The following is a 25,143-nucleotide window of genomic DNA, read 5'->3' as shown; positions in this document are numbered from 1 at the left end:
TGAAAAAAATGAATGTTAAAATAAAGACTAAAGAGATAAGCTTAATCTTGCAAATATGAAAAACTTGTTGAAAATTGGAGGACAAAAAAGAATAGAGATGGGAAGGTATCAATTCAACCATGCCTCTAGCATAAAAAAGAACAGAAAAAAAAGGTGAGAAAAGCGTGGGAAGAAGAAAAAGAAATAGCAAAAGAATTGGCATGGCTAATGTATTAGGTACGGCGTGCACAAAAAAGATAAAAGAAAAACTATATTCATTACGAAAAAAAGGTTCTATGGCCGCGTTTTTAAAACGCGACTTTAAGGTTTTTTTAAGCCCCGTTTTTTTAAAACGCGGCTTCAGTCTATCTTGGGCCGCGTTTTTTATAGCCACGGCTTAAAAAACGCGGCCCAAGGCCCCCGCGTTTTGTAGTGATTAATTGATCCATTATTACTAAAAGGGAAGACTTTTGGGCTTGCAAAAGTTTTTATAAAAAAAAAAATAATTATAATATATATTATTATAATTATATGTTTAATATGGCAAAAAAATAATGAAATAACTATTATTAATTTAATTTCTCACACACACACACACACACATATTGTAAGGACACGATTTAGTACCGAACCAAAATAGTATCGGGTTCGTACGTAAAGGGCCCAGACAATATGATTTTTAGAACGTGGGTGTAAAGAACTAGGCTAACTGTAATCTATCCTCCAAAGACTCAATTTCATGAACGTTCAAGGTTTTTCAGTTGATACTCTGGATATTCCTCCTTAGTGACTAGTCCCAATCCTTCTTTCTCTTCTCCCTTTTCTCTCTCTACTTTCCGTCTCTTGTTCTTTTTCTTTCTTTTTTCTCTCTCGATCCCCCCTTCTTTCATGTTCTTCTTTTAGCTTATATATCTCCCTTTGTGCTCCATCCTCGCCGCACACGTGTAGGTTAGGTTCGGAGGATTTCTTTCTGTCCCATCTGGCACCTCCTAGAACTTCCTATGGGCAGCTGTAAGGCTGCTTCCCCACTGTTCAGGTATCACCTCCACATTAATGCGGCCAGAGAGTTGGTTGAGAGGTCATTAATGCGGAGGTAGCTGTAGCTTCAGATATTTGTTTGTCTTATCTCTTTCATCTTTAGTCGGCTACTCTACCCTTTGAGATGACTGAATTCTGAGATCTGATTGCAACGAGACCACGTCCTGATCGTCCTCGGACGCGATCGTCCTCGGACGCGTTCTGCCGAGGACCATGGTGTCCTCGGACGGGTATATGGCCTCCGATGGGTCACTGGCCCAACAATCCTGAACTCATTCTGAATCCTATGGGCCTATTAATCGAACGATCCCCACAATAACCCCTCAAAATCCTACTTTTCGACTCTTCAGGAAAAAAGGTGGATTTTGACGTCATAAGCCTGCACCTGTGTGCGTTTTGGGGCATGCCCCTGACGCTTCAGCACCCCGGTTTTGGTAGCATTAAATTCTGACAACTCCCTTGTCTCCCACGTTCGACGGTGAGATCCAAATCAAACGGTAGGGGGCTTCTCTTGTTTTGTGAGCGGGAATTTTACCGCTCACAACCTTCACATGACTATAAAGGCGCTCCCAAATTGAACCTGCACCTTGTCCTTAATGGTTACGTGATTCCAGAGTTTATACATTGAATCTGCCTTCTTCCAGTCTTCACTGTTCTCCTGGCGACTACAAATAATCATACGTTGTCCGAGGTCCTTCCTTTGAACCTGTAAGTCCTCTTGAAGCTTTTGCCATTGTTTTTCTACACCAAAAAGTTTTTTCTCTACTTAGTCTCTTTAGAAAAATGGGGAAACAGAAGAATCCCTTTCGGCGTCTCGTTGACTCCGAGGAGGGTATTAGAAACTTCCGCTCTAAGTACAATATCCCACCTATGGTAGGGATGAGGTATGCAGCCCAAGGGGAGTGGGTTGACGCCAGGCAAACTGGGGAGGTGGTTATCCCCATGATTGCCTTTATTGAAGGCGGGATGACCATCCCCATGGGCAGTATCACTAGGGGTTATCTTAATTTCTTTAGGCTATCCCCCACCCAATGCGCTCCCAATATGTTTAGGGTTCTGGGGAGTATAGACGCTTTGAATCAGAGAATGGATCTAAACCTATCCCATCATGACGTGAATTGGGTATACAGCCTTCACCGCCTAACTGACCAGGATTATTATCTCAAGTCGAGATATCTTGCAGTAAGGCTAATTCAGTGCCTCCCTACTTCAAATAAGTACTTAAAGGAGGATTTCCTTATTTTTTCTGGGGAATGGCATGATGGTCTACCTTGCCTGATAGTAGAAGGAACACCAGGTGGGTGCAAAGTTACAGACTTATGCCACTTAGCTCGTGAACACATTTTACTTACCTTTATTATTTTCGGGTCTTACAAATTTAACTTTAAAATTAACGGTTTTGCAGATAGACGCTACACGAAGCCCAATCTTAGATTAGTCAATAAAGCGAGCCTAGACAGATTATTGAAAGCCGAAATATACGTGAACGAGGCTGATGGTCAGCTACGGGCAGCACATTTAATTCTTGGCTATACCCCCCTTTCTTTTGGCTTTCAGGCGCCGAAGTACGTGATTAGGGCACGCGATCCTCGGCTTCGCCGTATCAGTGTTGCCTACGAAGGGTTCGTTGTTCCAGAGGGTATCCCACTTCCCAAACACACACCTCTCACAGAGCCTCTTCTTGTGGCCAGCGTCTCGGCGGGGCCTTCTTTACCCTCATCTTCCTTCAAGAAAAAGGGAACCAATAGGAAAAGGAAAAGGGGAAAAAACAAGGAAATCGTTGTAACAGTGTCTGAATCCACGGACGACTTAGAGATTCTCGATCAGCCCACAAGCCCCGAGGAAAGTTCTGACGAGATGGGGGTACACAGGAAACCCCAGAAAAGTTTAATGGAGCTGATGGAAGGTCAACAGGGAAAGGCTGCACCTGCCCAAACAGTACCATCCCTGGTTTCATCTCTTCCAGCCAGGTCTCCTCCTACAGTTCCTCGCCACCCTCCTCAATCTTCTCCGCAACCAACGCCGACCAGTGCTGCCGAGCAAGAAAAGCGCAGAGAACAGAAGGGTAAGGAGGTGATAGATGCGAGTAAATCTCGCCCCACTCGAGAGGAGGATGTCCAACGAGCTGCAAAGCAGCAGAAAACTAGGCACGCCGCTACGCGGGGTCAAGAGAAATCCGATTCCCCACGTCCCGATTCACAGGCGTGGCTGCCAGCTCCTATGCTCAGTGGGGAGCCCCTGCGAGACGATGCCTCTATAAGGGACTTCAACGGCGGCATTGGGTGTCATGTAGCCTCGGCCATAGAGGAGGCCTTATTGCTCCCAAAGGATATGGCTGAGATAAAGAATGTGAGGAAGAATCAACTCATCCTTGACAATAAACGATATTTGGGCATGGTGAGATACTGTTTTTTACACTGTTTCATTGTGCGACTGTTGCTTACTAATGCGCATTTTTCATTAACTAGGACGCTAATTCACACCCCGTTTCTTACAGATCATCCAAAATACTTTCAAGCTCGACGAGATGCTCAATGCTTGCTCCAACCAGCTAGATGGTGAAAGGAAAAGAAGGGCAACGGCTGTACAAACCTTGTCCAAATCTGAACAGGATTTAATCGCCGCAAGGAAAAAACTACAGGTCGAAGAAGAAGCTCGCAAGAATGCTGAATTGACATCAGAAGGTTACCAGAAGCAGACCGAGGAACAAGCCAAGCTTCTGCGCGAAGCGAATGCCGAGCTGAAGAAGACTCAGGAGCAAGTTCTTGTTCTTAAGAAGCATCTGGAAGAGACTCAGAAGCTAAGGGAGAAAGCTGAAAAGCTCAAAGAACAAGCCGAGAAAGCGAAAATCAAGTCCGAACAGGCAATGAATGAAGCCGAGCAGAGGGGCTATGAACTTGGGATAGCTGAAACTGAGAAAGCCCTAAGAGCCGAAGTTCCGGAGGTGTGCCGCATCTTCTGCGCGAGAACCTGGAGTGAGGCTCTGGACCGTGCTGGGGTTGAAGCCTCATCGGAACTACGTAAGCCAGAGAACGTATATTACCCCGAAGCGATATGCTCTTCAGCGCCTCAATCGTACCAGGCTGATACCCCTTCCCCAGCTATTAACCCTAACGAGGAGGCTCTGCCTCGCAATTCCCCTCCAGGAGCTTCCCCCCAACAAACCCACCACTGCTTCAAAGGCAGAGACGGTCTCACAAGGTTTTCAACAAGAATTGGACTCCACAGTTCAATCAACTGGGGACATTACCAATTAAAAGTAAAAAAGTAGAAACTGTTTTGTAACTTTGACTAGACATTTAATAGAGTACTTTCTCGTTTAGCTTCTTATCATTCTGATGACTCTAAGTTATCTTCACCCGTACTTACTTTGTCGTCGTAATTTTGTATGGGTCCATCTCAATCACCTTTTTCATTATACGCCAACCTTGCATTCGGGGCTTTCTCTTTCTGACTCTTTAATGAATGTTCATAGGGCATTATTTTCACCAAGTTTATGATTTAGAAAGCTCATCACCGCTCTATTTACCATTTAATAATTCGATACACCACTTAGCAGGTCAATTTCTACCGAGTTTACGGTCTGAGGACTTGACATGACCTAGTTTCTGTTCAACAGTTCAGTATGAATGATAGGATGTTAATTTCCACTAGGTTTGCGATCTGAGGACCTGGCATAACTTAGTTTCTGTTTAACAATTCAGTATGAATGATAGGATGTTAATTTCCACTAAGTTTGCGATCAGAGGACCTGGCATAACTCAGTTTCTGTTTAACAATTCAGTATGAATGATAGGATGTTAATTTCCACTAAGTTTGCGATCCGAGGACCTGGCATAACTCAGTTTCTGTTCAACAATTCAGTATGATAGGATGTTAATTTCCACTAAGTTTGCGATCCGAGGACCTGGCATAACTCAGTTTCTGTTTAACAATTCAGTATGATAGGATGTTAATTTCCACTAAGTTTGCGATCCGAGGATCTGGCATAACTCAGTTTCTGTTCAACAATTCAGTATGATAGGATGTTAATTTCCACTAAGTTTGCGATCCGAGGACCTGGCATAACTCAGTTTCTGTTTAACATTTCAGTATGATAGGATGTTAATTTCCACTAAGTTTGCGATCCGAGGATCTGGCATAACTCAGTTTCTGTTCAACAATTCAGTATGATAGGATGTTAATTTCCACTAAGTTTGCGATCCGAGGACCTGGCATAACTCAGTTTTTGTTTAACAATTCAGTATGATAGGATGTTAATTTCCACTAAGTTTGCGATCCGAGGACCTGGCATAACTCAGTTTCTGTTTAACAATTCAGTATGATATGACAGGATGCGAAATTTACAAGATGCATATTCGACGTAAGTTTAAAAGAGAAAATCTGAATTGAAACTTCTTTACTAGTAATAATACCTTCTGAGATTATTTACATTCCAAGGATGGAGTACAGGTTTTTCATCTAGGTCTTCTAGATAGTAAGCCCCTATTCCTGCTACAGAAGTAATCCGGTATGGTCCTTCACAATTGGGTCCCAGTTTTCCCCAATTTGGATTCTTAGTGGCCCCCAAGACTTTTCTCAGCACCAGATCTCCTATGGCTAACGGCCTCATCCTCACATTGCTGTCGTAGCACTGCTTGAGTTTGTGCTGGTAGTAAGCTAGCCGTACCATCGCGCTCTCCCTTCGTTCTTCAATCAGGTCTAGACTTTTTTCCAACATTGCGTCATTGTTGCTAGAAGAGAATGCACTGGTCTTTAATGTTGGGAATCCAGTTTCCAGGGGAATAACGGTCTCGACCCCATAGGTCATGGAAAAGGGAGTTTCTCCCGTCGAACGTCGGGGTGTTGTTCGATACGTCCAAAGCACATGTGGTAGTTCTTCCACCCATTTTCCTTTCGCGTCGTCTAGTCTCTTCTTAAGCCCATTGACAATAACCTTGTTAACAGCTTCAGCCTGCCCATTGCCTTGCGGATAAGCTGGAGTAGAATATCTGTTTCTTATTCCCAGTTCTGAACAGTATTTCCTAAAGGCATTGCTATCGAACTGGAGCCCATTGTCCGAAACAAGAGCTCGTGGGATTCCAAATCGCGTAACAATGTTCTTCCAGACAAACTTCTTCACATCTACGTCCCGGATGTTCGCCAAGGGTTCAGCTTCAACCCATTTAGTAAAGTAGTCTGTGCCGACCAGCAGGTACTTCTTATTTCCTATAACTTTAGGAAAAGGGCCGACAATATCCAGCCCCCATTGTGCAAAGGGCCAAGGGCTCGAAAGAGGGTTAAGAACTCCTCCAGGTTGGTGGATATTCGGAGCATATTTTTGACACTGATCGCATTTCTTAACGTACTCCTGCGCTTCTTTCTGCATATTCGGCCACCAATAACTTTGCGTTAGTGCTCGGCATGACAGGGACCTTCCTCCGGTATGGCTTCCACAAATGCCCTCATGCAACTCTTCCAGGATTGATTCTGCGGTCTCAGGAGGCACGCAGAGCAAGTATGGCCCAGAGAAGGACCGTCTATATAGCTTTTTATCCTCGGATAACCAGTACCGAGGTGCTCTCCTTCGTATTTTCTCAGCTTCCACCTTATCCTCGGGCAACACGTCATTGTCGAGAAATTTTAATATAGGGTCAATCCAGCATGACGTCAGACTAGCTTGACGAATTTGGCAAATTTCCTTTTCTGGGGAAGCGGGAGTATGCAAGTCTTCGACAATAATTACCTGAGGGAAACTTCGTACTGAGGAGGTGGCAAGGGTCGCCAAGGAGTCTGCGTGGGTATTTTCACCTCGTGGAATATGTAATACGTCAAAAGATTCGAACTTTGTTCGTATATGCCTAACCCGGTTCAGATACCCTTGCATCCTTGGGTCTCTGGCCTCTAACTCTCCAGTCACCTGGCCAACGACTAGCTTCGAGTCCGAGAACAGTTTCACCGCCTTTCCGCCCATTTTATGGACCATGCTCATTCCCATTATCAGAGCTTCGTACTCTGATTCATTGTTAGTAGCTGAGAACCCTAGTCTTAGCGACTTCTCGATGATGACCTCTTCGGGAGATATCAGAACCAATCCCAATCCAGCTCCCCGTTGGTTTGCGGCCCTATCCACGTATACCTTCCATACCGGCCCTCCTGGAGCGGATATTACGCCAACCGATTTTTCATCCATGTGATCTTGATTCCTACTAACTTCCTCAGGGCACTCAGTGAATTCAGCTACCAGATCGGCAAGAACTTGACCCTTCACAGAGGTGCGGGGCATGTATTTGATGTCAAAAGCACCCAGAATCGTTCCCCACTTGGCAATTCTGCCGGTATAGTCAGCACTTCTAAGTATGGATTTGAGAGGCAATTGGATCAAGACAACTACAGTGTGAGCTTGAAAATAGTGCGGAAGTTTACGTGTTGCATGAACGACTGCCAGTATGGCCTTCTCTAACGACAGATATCTCACCTCGGCTTCATGGAGGGATTTACTCACATAATAAACTGGCCTCTAGACGCCACTGTCTTCTCGCATCAAGACGAAACTGACTGCGTGAGAAGCTACCGCCAGATAGGCATACAACACCTCATCCACTTCAGGGCTAGACATGATAGGCGGTTTGGATAAATAGTCTTTCAACTGCTGGAACGCCTCAGCGCACTCCTCGGTCCATTCGAATCCCTGCCACTTATGTAACAGACGGAAAAAAGGACGACACCTTTCAGCCGACCTGGAGATGAACCGGTTCAACGCAGCAGTCATCCCCGTCAACCTCTGGACTTCCTTTGGATTTCGAGGCGCTTGCAAATCGTTAATGGCCCTAATCTGATCTGGATTCACCTCAATTCCCCTATGGGTCACCATGTACCCCAAGAATTTCCCGGAACCTACACCAAAGGAACACTTTGAAGCATTCAGGCGCAACTTATGCTCTCTTAATATCCCGAAGATGCTAGTGAGGTCCTCCACATGTTCAGTCACTACCTTGCTTTTCACCACCATGTCATCAATATAAACTTCAATACTTCTGCCCAACTGTGGCTCAAACATTTTCGTCATCATGCGTTGGTAGGTAGACCCAGCGTTTTTGAGACCGAAGGGCATCACCTTGTAATGGTAGTTCCCAATCGGGGTCACGAAAGCGATTTTTTCCTGATCATCAACGGCCAGCAGTATTTGGTGATATCCTTGAAAGGCATCCAAGAAACTCATCCTAGGGTGGCCCACGGTTGCATCCACCAACTGGTCAATCTTGGCATAGGAAATGGGTCTTTAGGGCAGGCCTTATTAAGATCGGTGAAATCAACGCACACTCGCCACTTCCCTGTTTTCTTCTTTACTACCACCGTATTGGCCAGCCATTGGGGATAAAAGACTTCTTTAATAGCCCCAGCCTATTTTAGCTTGGCGACTTCACTTCTAACTGCCTCGGCATGCTCTTTCGATGGTCGCCGAGGGATTTGTCTCCTAGGGGGAATGGCAGGGTTCACGTTGAGCCGGTGGCAAATGAAACTTGGGTCTACTCCTGGGGCTTCATACGGGTCCCATGCAAAGACGTCCACATTGGCTCGGAGGAACTCCAGCAAACTCGCTTTCTCTTGCAGAGGCAACTTAGCCCCAACCCGGAAGAATTTTTCTGGATCATCAGCGACAATCACCTTTTCCAGATCTTCACACTCCGCCCCATTGGTTAGTATGTCTAAACCCGACGCTGGGGGCTTTAATTGCTATAACTCATTATCGGCTGTAGCCGAGGTTTCTGCCTCTGGCCGATGCTGAATGGCCGCTACTTGGCATTGCCGAGCAGCCGCTTGGTTCCCTACTATCTCCAGCACTTGGTCTTCGGATGGGTACTTCACCTTCTGATGTAGGGTGGACGAAACCGCTTTGAGTGCGTGAAGCCAAGGTCTGCCCAAGATAGCCGTATATGGAGAATAAACATCTACGACAATAAAATCCACCTCCACCACTTCCGTGCCTGACTGTACGGGCAACCTGATTAGCCCCATAGGAATGACCAATCTTCCCTCAAAACTGACTAGAGGGGAATTATAGGTCGTCAAGTCCCCCGGTTTCAAACCTAGCCCCTTGTACAAATCCGGATACATCACATCCGCTGCACTCCCCTGATCAACCATCACTCTTCGGACATCGTACCCACCAATCCTCAGCGTGACCACCAAGGCATCCTCATGGGGTTGTATAGTTCCAATTAAATCTTCATCTGAAAAACCCAAAATCAAAGGGACACGCCTCTTGGCCCTCTTCGATGCTTGAGAACGATCCTCGGCGGGGAATCGGGACACCGACGACACTCTTGTGGGGCAAGAGCCAGTCCTTCCCGGGGCCGCAAAGATGACATTGATCATTCCCCGGGGTAGCCTTGATGAGGCATCCCCCCGCACCTCAGAACCTGCCTGGCTCGCCCTTCCGCTGGAATGGTGCAAGAGTTGCTTTAATTTCCCTTCTCGGACCAACTGCTCCAAATGGTCTCATAAATTCCTACAGTTGTCTGTCGTGTGACCATGGTCTTGATGGTAATGGCAATACAAACTCGGGTTGCGCTTTGTAGGCTCTCCCGCCATCCTGTTCGGCCATTTGAAGAATGGCTCATCCTTTATCTTCTCCAAGACCTGTTGAACAGGCTCCCGAAACACTGCATTAACGGCTTGGGCATCCGCCGAGACTGACTGCCCAGCGAAGTCCCTCCTTGGTCGATTATTATTATAACGATCCGACCTGAAATCCCTTCTCTCCTGAGGGATCACTTTGGCCTTTCCTTTCCCCTGATGTTGATCCTCCTCTATTCTCTTGTACTTCTCTATTCTGTCCATCAGCTGGCGCACACTGGTGACAGGTTTGCCCGTCAAAGATTTCCTCAAGTTGTAGTTAGCTGGGAGACCGACTTTGAAAGTGGTTATAGCCACAGCGTCATTCTTCCCCCCTATCTCGTTAAACATTTCCCAGTACCTATCCGAGTAGCTCTTGAGAGTCTCACCCTCTCGCATAGACAAAGTCAACAAGGAGCCCAGAGGCAAAGGAGTTCTGCTGCATGTAATAAAGCAAGCGCCAAAAGCCTGGGTCAGTGCTTTGAAGGATCCCACAGAATTGGCCCTTAAGCCATTGAACCACCTCATCGCCGTTGGACCCAAACTCGATGGAAAAATCTTGCACATTAGAGCATCATCCCTAGAATGAATAGCCATCTTCTGGCTGTAATAACTTACATGTTCCACCGGATCCGAGTGGCCATCATACAGAGAGAACGTAGGTTGATTAAACCGCCGAGGATGGGTAGCATCATCTATGCTTCTTGTAAATGGTGATTTGGAAATCTGACTCAATGCTTTGTTCATCGCATCGTTTCCCAAGCCCCTGCTAGTGGGACTTTTACGCCTACGCCTATGACGACGCTCCTCTTCGTAGGAGAAAGTTTCGCTTTGCAGAGTCCTCGACCTCCGCCTGTAACTAGTTTCATCCGACTCCCCGGATGATAGTTCGAAGCGAGGTGGTGAATGTTCCCGTCGTGCATGGCGTAACTCTCTCTTCAAGTCCGCAATCTCACGTTGCAGATCCCCATCATGCTTCACGTGGGAAACGTGACTCTTCCCGCGTGTACGGGTTCTCGTGGTGTGAGTAGTATGTATGCTCCCCTCCTGGACTTCCCTCTGTTCGGGACTTCTTCAAGGACCACCATGCTGAGAGCCCCTTGACTCTGCCTGATGCGGGCTGATATCACCCTGATGCAGCCCCGCTGCGGGGTGAGACAGTTCCACTCCTTCCATCGAAAACGTTGTATTAGAGGTTACACAAGCTAACACAAGTTCTCCCCACAGACGGCGCCAATTGTAAGGACACGATTTAGTACCGAACCAAAACAGTATCGGGTTCGTACGTAAAGGACCCAGACAATATGATTTTTAGAGCGTGGGTGTAAAGAACTAGGCTAACTGTAATCTATCCTCCAAAGACTCAATTTCATGAACGTTCAAGGTTTTTCAGTTGATACTCTGGATATTCCTCCTTAGTGACTAGTCCCAATCCTTTTTTCTCTTCTCCCTTTTCTCTCTCTACTTTCCGTCTCTTGTTCTTTTTCTTTCTTTTTTCTGTCTCGATCCCCCCTCCTTTCATGTTCTTCTTTTAGTTTATATATCTCCCTTTGCGCTCCATCCTCGCCGCACACGTGTAGGTTGGGTTCGGAGGATTTCTTTCTGTCCCATCTGGCACCTCCTGGAACTTCCTATGGGCAGCTGTAAGGCTACTTCCCCACTGTTCAGGTATCACCTCCACATTAATGTGGCCAGAGAGTTGGTTGAGAGGTCATTAATGCGGAGGTAGCTGTAGCTTCAGATATTTGTTTGCTTTATCTCTTTCATCTTTAGTCGGCTACTCTACCCTTTGAGATGACTGAATTCTGAGATCTGATCGCAACGAGACCACGTCCTGATCGTCCTCGGACGCGTTCTGCCGAGGACCATGGTGTCCTCGGACGGGTATATGGCCTCCGATGGGCCACTGGCCCAACAATCCTGAACCCATTCTGAATCCTATGGGCCTATTAATCGAACGATCCCCACATATATATATCCTAAAATGGTATATAGGTTGTAATCGATACTGAAATATATCGTTCCTCTAGCAAAAATATGATTTTTTTTTTTTATAGGTTCCAATATGAAATTTTTTTTTTCTCAAAACAAAAATTTTCATACCAAAAGAGGTTTCAGTTCTTCTGGAATGATATAGATTCAATTAGTTGATAAAAATTACTTTTCTACTCTTTCATTTATAAAAATAACGCATTTAGTACATCATATCATATCATATTATATTATATTATAATATATATAATAAAAATTGGGCTTAGACGTCATGGTTGTACCACATGACTTCACCAAATTGCAGAAATTTTATTAAATTTTTATATGTTTAAAAAACTAAAAAGGAATAGTATACTACCAGGACTCTAATTCATTCTTATCATTAAATAAAATTAGATTAACATTATTTTTTTTATTTGTTAGGATATATTTCTTAAATTAAGGGATAATATTTAACATACAAAAATTTAATTTAGATAATATTTATCATCTAATTAACATTATTTTTTTATTTGTTAGGATATATTTCTTAAATTAGGGGATAATATTTAACATTCAAAAATTTAATTTAGATAATATTTATCATCTAAATTTTCAAAATTTTAATATTATTAAATTAATATTATTTTATCAGAATATCAAGCTACAAAACTTGATTATTAAGGGATAAGCACAATCTAAATTCTTCAAGAGGTGATTAATATAAATTTATCCCAAGAAACAATATATATCTCCAATAATTTGATAATCTCTATCTATTCTAAAAAACAGTATATATCTCCATTAATTTGATAATTTCTACGTTGATGATATTTAAAATATATATATATATATATATATATATATATATATATATATATTTATATATATATCAAAATTCCTTATAGTTATCAACCACGTTCTCTTTCTCTCTTTTTTTTTTAAATTTTTTTAAAATTTTTAATTTTTTATATATTACGTTATGTTGCATCAAGACTAAGTCATCAATGGGACCAAGGCGCCTTGTCTCTGGACCTTGAACTATCCTGGGCTACATATTGCACGAAGTGTAAGTGTGAGATCATATAAACACATTGTAACATTTTAATGGACGTAAAAATGTTAAAACAAATCATACTGCAATGGTTATCCAGAATTTTTTTTATTGGTATAGTAAGGTGTGGATAGGGGTTAAACCGGGTATAGTAAGGATCATACATGTGTTCAAAGAAGTTAAAACTATAAGAAATAGGACAAATTTCAAACATTGATAGTAATTAATAAGTTCAGTGAGCTACTTTGCAACATATCAAACTTCATCGATACTTGAATACTTGCTAAATACCTACTCAATACTAATCTAATACATGGATTATCTGAACTTGTTAATTCTTGCATAAAAAATCACATTCTAATTTCCATTTCAAATTCACAATTTGCGTGGAGGATCACACAAACAGGAAACTCCCAGTTCCTTCTATAGCAAACCACATAGCCTTAGGGTCTGTTTGGATAGAACTTATTTTGCTGAAATTTAAAACTGAAAACTGAAAACACTGTAGCAAAATAATTTTTAAATGTGTGAATAGTACCGTGGGACCCATTTTTAATGAAAAAGTTAATAAAAAGTGGAGTTTGTGGGTCCGTGAACAGTGCATATATACACTGTTCACTGCAGAAAGTAACCGCAAAGTCAACATTTGTGGTTACTGTTCATTAAACAGTAACCGCAAAACTCCAACACGCGTGAAAACCAAAAAAAAAAAAAAAAAAAAAGGACAAAAACGCAAATTTGAAAACGCAAAGCAGAAAAAGCTGAATACAAACATACACTTAATATCAAAATGAACCAAACTCAGTGGACCCAAAATTCAAGATTGACAGTCAGGCAATACCAGCTCTACCAAATTAGCCATTCCACATAAAGCCAAGCACATGGGAAAGTTCCAATTTTTTTTTTTTTTTTTTCCAAAACGCACAAACATTCATAGATCAATCCAATTCAAACACACCCCACAAGTCAAAGTCCCACTTAACAGATACTAAGTCCCACTTAACTTTCCCATTTGATTTTCTTTCACTATTTAGCAAAAACCACACAAAAAATATCAAATTTGAAAAGAAAATGACTTCAAGTTGGAATTTTGTAAACAACGCTAAATTTCTAAAAGATCTACTAGGGTTCACTTTGATTAACAGTTAAAAAATAAAATGAATTGGAAGAGAATTTGTGAGGATTGTACCTTATAGAATTGTAGAGGAATCGGAAATGCACGAACTTTCACTATTTGGTGTCTGAAGAAGGATGTTTCGGGTTTGAGTTTTGGTGGAGGGAGGGAAGAAAGGTTGAAGAAGGAGAATGGGTTTGCTCTAAGAAGGATGTTTCGGATGGTTGTGGGTTTGGGGTTTAAGTTTCGGCAGAAGGAGGGAAGAAGGGTTGAAGATGGGTTTGTTCTGAGTTCTGACTGTGAGTTTCGATAGAGGGAGGATTGAAGGGTTGAAGAAAGAGAATGCACTCTGAGGCTTCGCTTAGGAGTTCGTAAGGGAAGGGAATGAAATGGAATGGAATAATAATAAAGAAATGGAAAAGAATGGAGTGGAATGGAATGTATTTAAGTAAGGGAAAGGAATGGAAAAGAATGGAATGGAATGAAATGAAGTAATCTTGATTGGATGTTTTAAAATAAAGGAATGGAAAGGAATGAAAATGAATGGAATATAAGTAATCTTGTTTGGGAGCAACATGGAGGGAATGAAATTATTTTATGACAATATTACTATTAGACCCCTATTTTAAAATAAAGAGTTGAATATACAGGGGTATTTTGAGAGTTTTAGTAAAAAAATCATTAAATCTAACTTCATTCCTTCCAATTCCTCCTAATTTCGGGGGAAATGAAAATTTGAGATTTTAAGGGAATAGAGAGGAATGAGTGTTCCCTCCTACCCATTCCATTCCCTCTTACTTAAACTCCCAAACAAGGAAATGAATTTTCCATTCCCTTCATTAAAACTCCCAATCAAGGGAATGGAAGAATATTCTAATATGATTCTTTGTATTCCTTTCCATTCCATTCCATTCCCTCCTCCTAAGCGAAGCCTGAGTGTTCTGACTGTAAGTGTGGGTGTTTTGAAATTTGAGTTTTTGACTTTTGACTGTGACTATGGGTGTTTTGAAAATTTGTAGGTTGAGTGCTTAAAGAAATCGAGTTTCTATAACACAAATTATAAAGAACTTCAGTATTACAAACCTGAGTTCTATGTGGCATCCACATGGAAAATATTACACGTGTCAACACATGTTGGTTGTTTGCAGCTCCAGAACTCGAGCATTTAAGCCTCAAGTTTTTAATAGAACTCGAGTTTTAAAAACTCAAAATGCTATTTTCCCTGATTGTTTTGGCAACATGAGCATTAATGAAATTCTTTCAAATTTAGGGTAAATGGAAAAAAAAAATATTCATATATATTATTCTAATATCTCAAATTACTCTTTCATTTCTCAGATTTTTTTTTGCCATTTAACACCATTTTAGGAACAATTTCATTAGTTAGTAGGTTTTCGAAACTATTTAGGAAACTAGCATCTCGAGTCTAAGATACTCGAGTTCAATGTAAAAATCGAGCTTGTAACACTCGAGTCCCAAGCTGATGTGGAAAATTTTTTCCACGTGGAACTCGAGTCTCTAAGACTCAAGTTCCATATAGTTGAAAGAAAAGAAGAAGGCATACAAACTAAGTGAAGAAGAAAGAAGGCATTCAATAAAGGTTACAGTGGTTTTGGTGAAAATGACATTAGCAGCAATGGCGTTTTTGTCTTCGACGGTACAATGCTTCCTCTATAGACCAAGATGAAGTCCAAGGAATTTTTCACTCTTCAAGAATGGAGGCGGTGAGGATTTCATTTCAATCCGTTTGATTCATATTTATTTAGTTTTTCATCTCCGATACAATCTCTCTTTCCATTTCCCTTTGTTTTTCATTTTTCCACCATTGTTACTTTAAGCTCTTCTTTTAAGCTTTGCTTCCTGTGGGGCCCAAAAATTTATGGGCCAGGCCCACTTACTCGTAGGGAGTCCAAAGGCCCAAGCCGAGGAAGGTTATGGCCCAAGCTCAAAAATATAAAGCACAAGATAGCCTTGGGACACAGTCGAGGACAGTTCAGTCCTCGGCAGACCCAAAATCCCACCGGAGAAAGGGACAAAAACGGTATAGGACTAAGCTTGAAAGAAAATCTAAAATATCCAGGGAAAGCTGCCCTTACTGCCATTCAATACTCTGCATCTGACAGAACCGTATTCTTCGGCTTTTACAACCACCCCCAACGACTTTGGGTATAGGCTGATGGAACAAGTATCAGTCTTGGAAAGATTGACCCTACACGTGGACGAAGGACAACGAACGCAGGCTAGTATAAAAGGAAAAGTAAGTAATCTAGAGAGAGGCTGGGAAAAATGGCCAAAAACCAGAGCCTCCCAGCCCACCTCCAGGAGAAAGACTCCAGGGGTGAAGAAAACTTAACCATGTATGAACACCATGAAAAACCCACCGTCTGGTGACCAAGGCCTAGCCTTTCAAACCCACGCTCTACAAATAATATTGTTTGGGCCTTTTTACGTACGAACCCAATACAGTTACGGTTCGTTACAAAATCGTGTCCTTACACTTCCTGTTTACAATTCAAAATTAAAATTATCCAAGAATTTATTTTTCTCTCTATTTTTAATTTTCCACCGTTGTTAGTTTATGCTCTTCTTTAAGCTTTAGTTCCTGTTTTCTGGGTTTGTTTAAGCTTTGGTTCTTGTTTTGTTATTGTGAGTTGGGTTTTGGGGTTTATTGAGAGAAGATGAGAGCTGGGTTTTTGAGTGAAGATGAGAGCATGTATTTTCTAGGTTTTGCTAAGGGAACTTGAGTCTTAAAGACTCGAGTTTGACATGGAAAAAGTTTCCACCTAAGCTTTGCCAACACATTGAACTCGAATTTGACAAATTTGAGATGGTACTTTCCTAAATAGTTTGGACACCTTGTCAACTAACGAATTGATAGCATTTTGGTGTTAAATTTATAAATAAAAAAATCTCATATTAATACAGTTCCCATCTTTGTCTCTGTCTTGGAAAATATAACCAACTTTTCCACCAGCTGTTTCCATGGCTTCCCTCCACTTCTTTACCTTTTCCTTCTCAATTTTCTTTTCAATTACCTTCTCTTCATGCTCCCTGAAATGTTTTCCGAAGAAGGGTCCTCTTTGTTTACGAAAATCCGAAGGGTCAACTTGGTAGAACCCAAGGAGAGTAAGCCTCTTACACTCGCATTTCTTTGAAAGCTCCTCTAAGCACCACCTCGACGGCACATAGTTTTGGGAGATAAAGACGATGGAAGCTACAGACTCCTCGATCGCGTCAAGTAGAGTCTGCGCGATCTCGTCCCCGCGACATAACCCATTGTCGTCACGAAAAGCTCGGATGCCTTTGTTGTGGAGCGAGGTGTAAAGGTTGTTTATGAAGGGGTAGCATGTGTCTTCGCCTCTGAAGCTCAAGAACACGTGCCACGGGGGCCTCGAAGCTTCGGAACTGGAAATGGCGTTGTCGTTGTGATCTTCCATGTTTTTGCTAGTTCAGACTGTAGTGTTCTTGACTTTTTGACGGAAATTTAATTTTGTGGTACAAAAAGTTTAAAGGGATTTCAAACCGAAAAGTTATTAGATAGTTCAGAGCCTCTCTCCTCTCAGATGAGAGTGGGCTTAATGGTGGGACTTACATGGGGCCGCCCTCGCATGAGAAGAGGAAGCAATGCTCAAGGTTAAGTAAAGTATTACCCCTTCGAACTTGATCTCTTCCTTTTATGCATTCATAGGATTCTACTGTAACGTACAATATGCTTTGGAGTTTTGAGTCTTTTGACCAACATTGCACGCTAAGGAATTTTCTTTTGAAAAGAGTTAAAGGCTCCTACTTTTTTTTTTTTTTTTGATGGGAAGGCTCTTACTTTTTGAGTTAAAATTGGTATGCAAATATGCAATGATTACTGAGCCATCGTTAATAGGTTTTTCCACTTTCATATATTATTGTTTTATTTATCATTTGCTAAATCCATTTTCCTAAAGTAAGTTCTATGTTTTTTTTAAGTCATAAAGTTCTCTGTAAAGGTTAGAATTTGGTGTGTTGGCATGTGATATGTTGCAGGTTGGAGTTGCAGAATAGTTTTTTCAAAAAATAAAAAAAATTTATATAAGATTGCTTACTGATCACCTCTATAAGTGGTTACAGTTACGTTGGGCGGTAAGTAAACCCATGGTAATTAGGGTTGTGAAGCAGTTGGGAATAAATGAGTTAAGCCCGGCCCAAGGAACTACATCACAACCCATTTAAGCTTTTGAGGGGGGAGCCCAAAAGACTAAACAGTAACTCCTGAACTTCATTACAATTCCACGGTTTGCATAAGGCCAATGGATTCGCTCATATAGCCAATGAACTAGTCAAATATGGTTGAGATGTTGTTCACCGCACAATGAGATATGTCCGACGAACCGTAAAAGGTAGTGTTTAAATTTGGCAATGGTCATCTCTACATTAAATGGATGTTCCACACCTTAACAATGTTGCATTTATTGTTGAATGACCAGCTTGTACAGTGGGGCTCACTCAAAAGCTCACTCACTTCCTCTAAAAGATGGAGGAGAGTAGGAGAGCCCTGATAGGACAAGCATTTTCATATCTCCACCACTGGAATCCACTACTGAGGTAAGAGAGGGCGCAAGGGAGAGTAGTATAAATAGATGCCTCTCTATCCCAATGAACGTGGTTAAAAAAAAATTAGAGTGAGACAGAGGAAGTGAGAAAAAGAGAATAACTTGTATTGTATTCATTCTTAGTTAATTACATCAACAATCACAAACTCAAGATCCATCTCGGTTTTGCACCCACACAAGAAACAACATCTCTTAAGAAAAATATAAAAATTTTGTACACTGATTATGATTGTTAATTAAAAAAAAGAAAAAAAGAGAGAGTAAAATTCGACATCTCTTGCATGGCAGCATCCAATTAATTACTAACTTATAATTCTAAATTAATTTTTTTTAATTTGCAACTCTATTTAGAAGATCAGTGATTCTTTGAAATGGTACCAGCTTGGGTCAAATGTATAAGTGCCAATATCAAGTGCCAATATCATATTTTGTTTGGTCTCAATTTGTGTGCTAAAATATAAATTTGAGCTTTAAAACTCCAAAAATTACATGAAAAAAAATATAGAATTTTATGATATAAGTTAATTTTTCTCAATTGGATGTGGAATAAATGATTTCAATGGTTTAAAAGCTTGAAATCCCAAAATTACCTCACTTTTGCTATATAAAGTAAATCTTCTTACACACCTTGTTACAAACAAACTTACGAATCAACATCTTTTGTCCTACTCTCTTGTACCATTTTATGTTCCACAAATAAAAATTTGTCATATGTCCACTTATTTAAGAACATCATAATTTTATGCTTATTGTTATTTTAGTTGCCTAAAATAAATATATAACTCAACATATCCCTATTGCCACCACCAACAACCGTTGGCACCACTAGCAGTGGTCGCCAGCAGAATCAACACTCCCATTTATGGTTGTCCACCACTGCTAAGGTTTTTGAACAAATCGAGAGAGGGAGAGTCGGAGGAAGGACAGGTGGAGTAAATCCTCTTACACACCTTGTTACAAACAAACTTACGAATCAACATCTTTTATCTCACTCTCCCTGTACCTCTTTATGTTCCACAAATAAAAATCTGCCTTGTGTCTACTTATTTAAGCACATCATAATTTTATGCTTATTCTTATTTTAGTTACCTAAAATAAATATATAACTCAACACATCCTTACTGTCTCCCCAACTACTACCAACACGACTAGCAATGGTTACCAATGACATCAACACTCCCCATTTATGGTTGTCCACCATCACCAAGGTCTTTAAGCAGATCGAGAGAGGGAGAGTCGAAGGAAGGAGGGGTGGATCTAACAACCTAACAGAATACATCCCATCACCACCTCTACCAATCTTCACCAAAGTCAACACCAATAAAGTCGCCAATTACGGCCATCCATCACCAGCACTGCCAAAAATCCAAATTGCATCTCAAACCATTGGACTTTCCTTCTAATTCTAGGGATTCTTACTTTGGATGATTTTTTTTTTAAAAAAAATAGTTATAATATGTTGATAACTCTACAACTCGAATTTTTATGTCCTTCCCTAAACTTTTAAGCATTTTGTGCATGATGAGATGCTAATTCAGCAATAAAGCTTTTGGCTTATATTGGATGATTAGAGAAGGAATACAAGGTGTGTATATATATAAACTATTTTTATTTATTTATTGATATGTAAAGTCATGATTTTAGTTTGTTTATAAAATCATGACTTTTGTTTATAAAATTAAAACACACTAGTGGAACACGCCCTTTTTCTTTTTCTTTTTGAATAGTGGAACACACCTTTTTCTTTAATGAATAGTGGAACAAACCCCTTTTTTTTTTTTTTTTTTAATGAATAATGGAACACACCTGTGGTGAACTAAACACAGCCCAGGAATATAATACCAAGTAGGAAGTACCTCAAAAGTCGTGAACACATACAGCACATCAAAAATGGAGGAGGACGATGCCGTTTACAATATTCCATCAACTCCGGGAGCTTTCAGGCTTCTGTGAGACGTGTTCTTGAGCTTCAGAGGCGAAGACACACGCCACACCTTCACCAGCAACCTCTACACCTCCCTCCACAACCATGGCGTTCGAGTCTTCCGCTACGACGACGGGTTACGCCGTGGAGACGAGATCGCCTCGAGTCTGCTCGAAGCAATCGAGGACTCGGCAGCTTCAATCGTCATCATCTCCCCTAACTACGCGTCGTCGAAGTGGTGCCTCGAGGAACTTTCCAAGATATGCGACTGCAGGAGGCTCATACTCCCCGTGTTCTACCGAGTCGACCCGTCTGATGTTCGGAGACAAAAAGGACCTTTCGAAGAACATTTTTGGAAACATGAAGAGAGGTTTGGGGAAGACAAGGTTTTGAAGTGGAGGAAAGCCATGGAAACTGTTGGTGGAAGAGCTGGTTGGGTTTTCACCAACAGGTAATGCGACAAAATTACATATACATTCTGAAACCTTGGATTATTAGTATTTTTTGTTATAAAAATGAGCACTGAGATGCTAGTCGTTCATGTAAAGTTGTAGACTTTTAGTTCATATAATCTTAATGAGATGGATTATAATTTACAAATAAGGTGGAACTAGACTCAGATTTGTGCGTGATTGAGTAATTGCAGAGGCAAATATACAATGGTAATTAGTGAGTTTAGATGTGATTGTTCATGAGTTGAAAAATAATTAGGTAGATTGTATATTATTATATCGGCAACTTGGGTTTTGCTATATAAATATTCAAGACTCGGTGGGACTAATAAATAAGACTTTTTTGATAAACGAATTAAATAAGACTTGTACACGTTCCTAAGTATCTTTTTCGCTACATATCTTTCTCATTCAATTTGATTTTTTTTTTTTTTTTTTTTTAAAGTTATTCTTATGCATGTGATTTCTCTCTTTGTTTCTGACTTCTTAATATTTTACAAGTCAAGTGCTGCACGTTGGCCAGAAGATGGCTCCTTTGATTTGGTGTTGTTTTATTCCAAATTCATAAGCTTACTTTTCCATTATATACTATATAATGTCCAAAATTAAAATCTTAACACCAAGACTATAAAATTGAAGAAAAAAAAGGCACAATAGATTTGTTGCTATAACTAATGAGTTGAAAGAAAATTTTCAAATGGAAAGAGAAGAGAGAAGGAAAAACTCTACTTGAGAATGAATATTTGGATAAACTGGTACTTGATGTAAAGGGTGTGAAATCTCATGTAATTGTAATATGGAAAAATTAAAAGTTAACATAATAGGCTTAAATGAAGGGTCTAAATTTATCCACATGCGCAGTGAATGGTCTTTTTGAATAAAAGGATGCTTGGGCATATCACAAAACTGGTTATAACTTCAAGTAGTTAACTTCACTTGGGAGGGGAATTTACCATTCTCTCTGCCCCATTTTGTTGGTGTTCTATTTCATGTTGAAACCAATTTCTATTTGTAATCAAACAGGAAAACAAGAAAAAAAAACTTATTCAAGTCCCTTCTATTGCCATTTGAGATGTTAAATTTATTTCCATGTCTGTGGTCTTTTATATCCTAATGCAGTAATCTTGTTTACTGACAGCGAAGAACCACTATTGGCTCTACTGTTGATTCTTAATACTTTCCATTTGATTGACAATAGGGAACACAATGTATAGAAGGCATTGTCCTAGACTTTGAGAAAAGATTAGAAAAGCCTCTCAAAGATCCAAGTGGTGATACAATTTCTTGGTATAACCTCAAAGAAACCTCAATTTCACCTCAGCAGTCACATACTTAAAGGAAAGGTATAAACATTATCTTGAAGATCGAGCAAAGAGAGAGAGAGGTTGTAATTTTCACCAATTCCCTTAAAACCATGGTCAATCTTAGACTGCTCCAAATAAATAATGTGAATTTGGAAGGGAAGTTCAAATATCTTCCTGTTGAACTGAAGTGGCTACAATGGAAAGGTTGCCCCATGAAAAGTCTTCCTTCTGATTTTTGTCCTCACAAAGTTGCTTTACTTGATTTATCAGAAAGCAAAATTGAACAATTGTGGGGTTCGCACAATAACAAGGTATGCTTTTATTAAAAATTCCATTGTGATTATCATTAATGTTTGAACTAAATTATCATTATCATTACTGCAAGAATAGGATGCATGACCTACCGCTATAACTTCCATTTTTAGGCTGGCTTTTTTTGTTACCTCCAACTCTTCTTTCTATTTTAAATCACCCAAAGCTGCTTTGGTAATTATGGTTTGTTCAGCTTATACATTTGATGGAAAATCGCAATGACAGTTCCTATTTAAAAGAAGAAAACCTTTTGTTTTCCAGGTGCTTGAGAACTTGATGGTTTTGAATCTCCTTGGTTGCTTTAATCTAGCTGCTGTTCCAGATTTATCTGGACATCAAGCCTTAGAAAAATTCCTGATGATTTTGAGATGTTGTCATCACTGGAGTTTTTGAATCTAGGCCACAATAATTTTTACAGCCTTCCCTCCAGCCTGAGGGGCCTGTCCATCCTCCAAAAACTTATCTTGCACAATTGTAAGGAGCTCAAGTCTCTCCCTCCACTGCCCTCAAGTTTGCTAGAGGTGAATGTTGAAAATTGTATTGTGTTGGAAAATATATCTGATCTTTCAAACTCGGAAAGCTTAAGTGATCTGAACCTTACTGATGATGCCGTAAATATCACTAGTGAGCTACACGATCCTTGCACGCTTTTAATAATACCTACAAGAGAAAAGAGAAAAGACCTAACAGAGAACACCAGTGTGGTGCCGGCCAAATACCCTCCGAATGTCAAATTAGAATTATTCTCACAACTTTAGAGTGCTAGAAAAGGGTAAATTATGCATACCTTGATTTGTGAGGGTATTGGGACTTTTATAGTAGTAGAAGGTTGTCCCCTCTTTCTTGGCGTAGAAGTCTTTTCCTTATAGGAATCCTCTCGAATAGTCCCAAACATGATGGACAAGACCCTTTCCTTGTATAGAAGATCTTTATTTACGTGCGTATCTTCCGGAATTCTCTTTGTGTTAGGATTCCTATTTTCCTTGGGATTCTATGATGATTCAAGCGTGTGTCACAAGTATTTCCCATCTAGGGCCTTCGCTGTGCCTTGGGCTTGCCCTCTGTCGGCCCATGGACTAGATCCGTCAGGCCCAATTTAACGGAGGTCCGTCATATCTTATTTTTACCCCTTCACTTACTAATTGTGAGAAAGTGGTGGACATTCCTGGCCTTGAATGCTTGAAGTCCTTGAGAAGGTTGTACGAGTGTTTGCAATGTGTGCTACTCAATAGTAAAGAGAAGACTGTCTAAGGTACTCTGTCTCTCTCTCAATATTATATTAAGCTTTCATAAGAACCAAAAAGAAAAAAGTTTGAACTCTTGATTCTTCTTGGCAGGTTTCTTTGAGGAACATGCGCAATCTAAGTATGCCTGGAAGCAAGATTCCGAGTTGGTTTTCTCAGAAGGAGGTTAGATTTACAAACCTTAGAAACCGTGAGATCAAAGGTGTTATTATAGCTGTTGTTGTCTCGCTCAATTAGCAAGTATCAGATGACCTTAGATATCGCCTACCTGCAATAGTGGACATCCAGGCAGAGATCCTCAAACAAAATAGTTATGTATACAAAACAACATTGAACTTGAATGGAGTCCCAAAGACAAATGAAGATCAAATTCACTTGTGCCAATACCCTTTTCATTGAAAGATGGTTATAAGATACAAGTGATAACGAGAAACCCGCCAAACATGAAGGGTGTTGAGCTCAAGAATTGGGGGGTTTGTTTGGTTTTTGATGGTGATGATGATTACGAGGGAGATGAAGAATCATTGAATGAAAGCCAACAGTCCATATCAGAAAGACTAGCAACGTTTTTCAACACTTTTAAAGAAGACAATTGTGTCTCTAAATCTGTTGATGAAGTTGAGGAAAAAGATTACATTTTTGTGTACCCCCTGTTTTTTGTCAAGAACCTGATATTGAAAAGTGGAAAAGATTGAAGGAAGAGAACAGCAAAGAGCAACCTCATTTGACAAATTTACTATGTTTCTGCTTTCATTGTTCTTTCTTTTGTCATTCTGTGGAGTTGGTCACAAATATGGTGTTAACAGAGACGGTCTCTACAGTAGCTGTTTATTTTAATTCAAAATCAACCATGCAATTGTGAACCTTAGCAGCTCCGAAGATTGGGGAATTTTGAATTTTATGCCTTGAAATTTTAGATTTTATCTCTAAAGTTATATTACATTTGCATTAGCCGTTCTTCTGTCCATATTTTCTGTTAAATACCACATAAACTTATCACGTGTATAATTCACTTCATTCAATAAGATGATGTCACATCATTTTCATTATGCCACGTCATTTTATACTGATGACGTGACATTATTTTATTGGACAAACTAAATACACATGGTAAGTTTATGTGACACTTAATGGAAAATATGGACAAATGGGTTGCTGATGCAAAAATAATATAACTTAAGAGTTAAGAGGGCAAAATTTATATTGTGAAACTTCAGGTGGTAAAATTTAAAGACTTCCCAAATTTTAGGAGTGTAGTTTACAATTTAACCTATCATTTATTTTCAAAAGATTACCTTCAAATTATGGGCATTACATTTATATTCGTAAGGAAAACAAAAATATGCTACAATTCTAAACTTATTTAATATTTAAAAAGTAATATGTAATATGTGAATGGATTTGGAGATGTACAATATTTTTTCTTTTTATATTCTTCAAGATGTTCAAATTAGCCAAACTTGATTATGGCGATATTAAAAAAATCTCTTTTAATAATATCTTCTCCAAAAATATAAAACAATATTATAACTATGAAATTCATATCTTTTTATTAAATTACTCATTTCAT

At 40.2% G+C, this 25,143-nt stretch overlaps 1 long non-coding RNA gene across 3 annotated transcripts; it reads left to right on the top strand.

Moving 5' to 3' along the window:
* Positions 1 to 20,140: 20,140 nt before the first annotated feature.
* LOC115979197 lies at positions 20,141 to 24,474 on the top strand. Of its 3 annotated transcripts, XR_004088978.1 has the most exons (4): positions 20,141 to 20,712; positions 21,852 to 22,328; positions 22,591 to 23,581; positions 23,667 to 24,474. It is a non-coding gene; the product is annotated as an uncharacterized LOC115979197 (long non-coding RNA). The 3 variants fall into 3 exon arrangements; XR_004088979.1 differs by having other exon boundaries at positions 21,912 to 23,581; XR_004088977.1 differs by having other exon boundaries at positions 21,852 to 23,581.
* Positions 24,475 to 25,143: the final 669 nt, after the last annotated feature.

The sequence above is a fragment of the Quercus lobata genome, chromosome 3, assembly GCF_001633185.2.
Source record: "Quercus lobata isolate SW786 chromosome 3, ValleyOak3.0 Primary Assembly, whole genome shotgun sequence".
NCBI lineage: Eukaryota > Viridiplantae > Streptophyta > Magnoliopsida > Fagales > Fagaceae > Quercus > Quercus lobata.
This window is presented reverse-complemented; position numbering and strand designations above follow the sequence as displayed.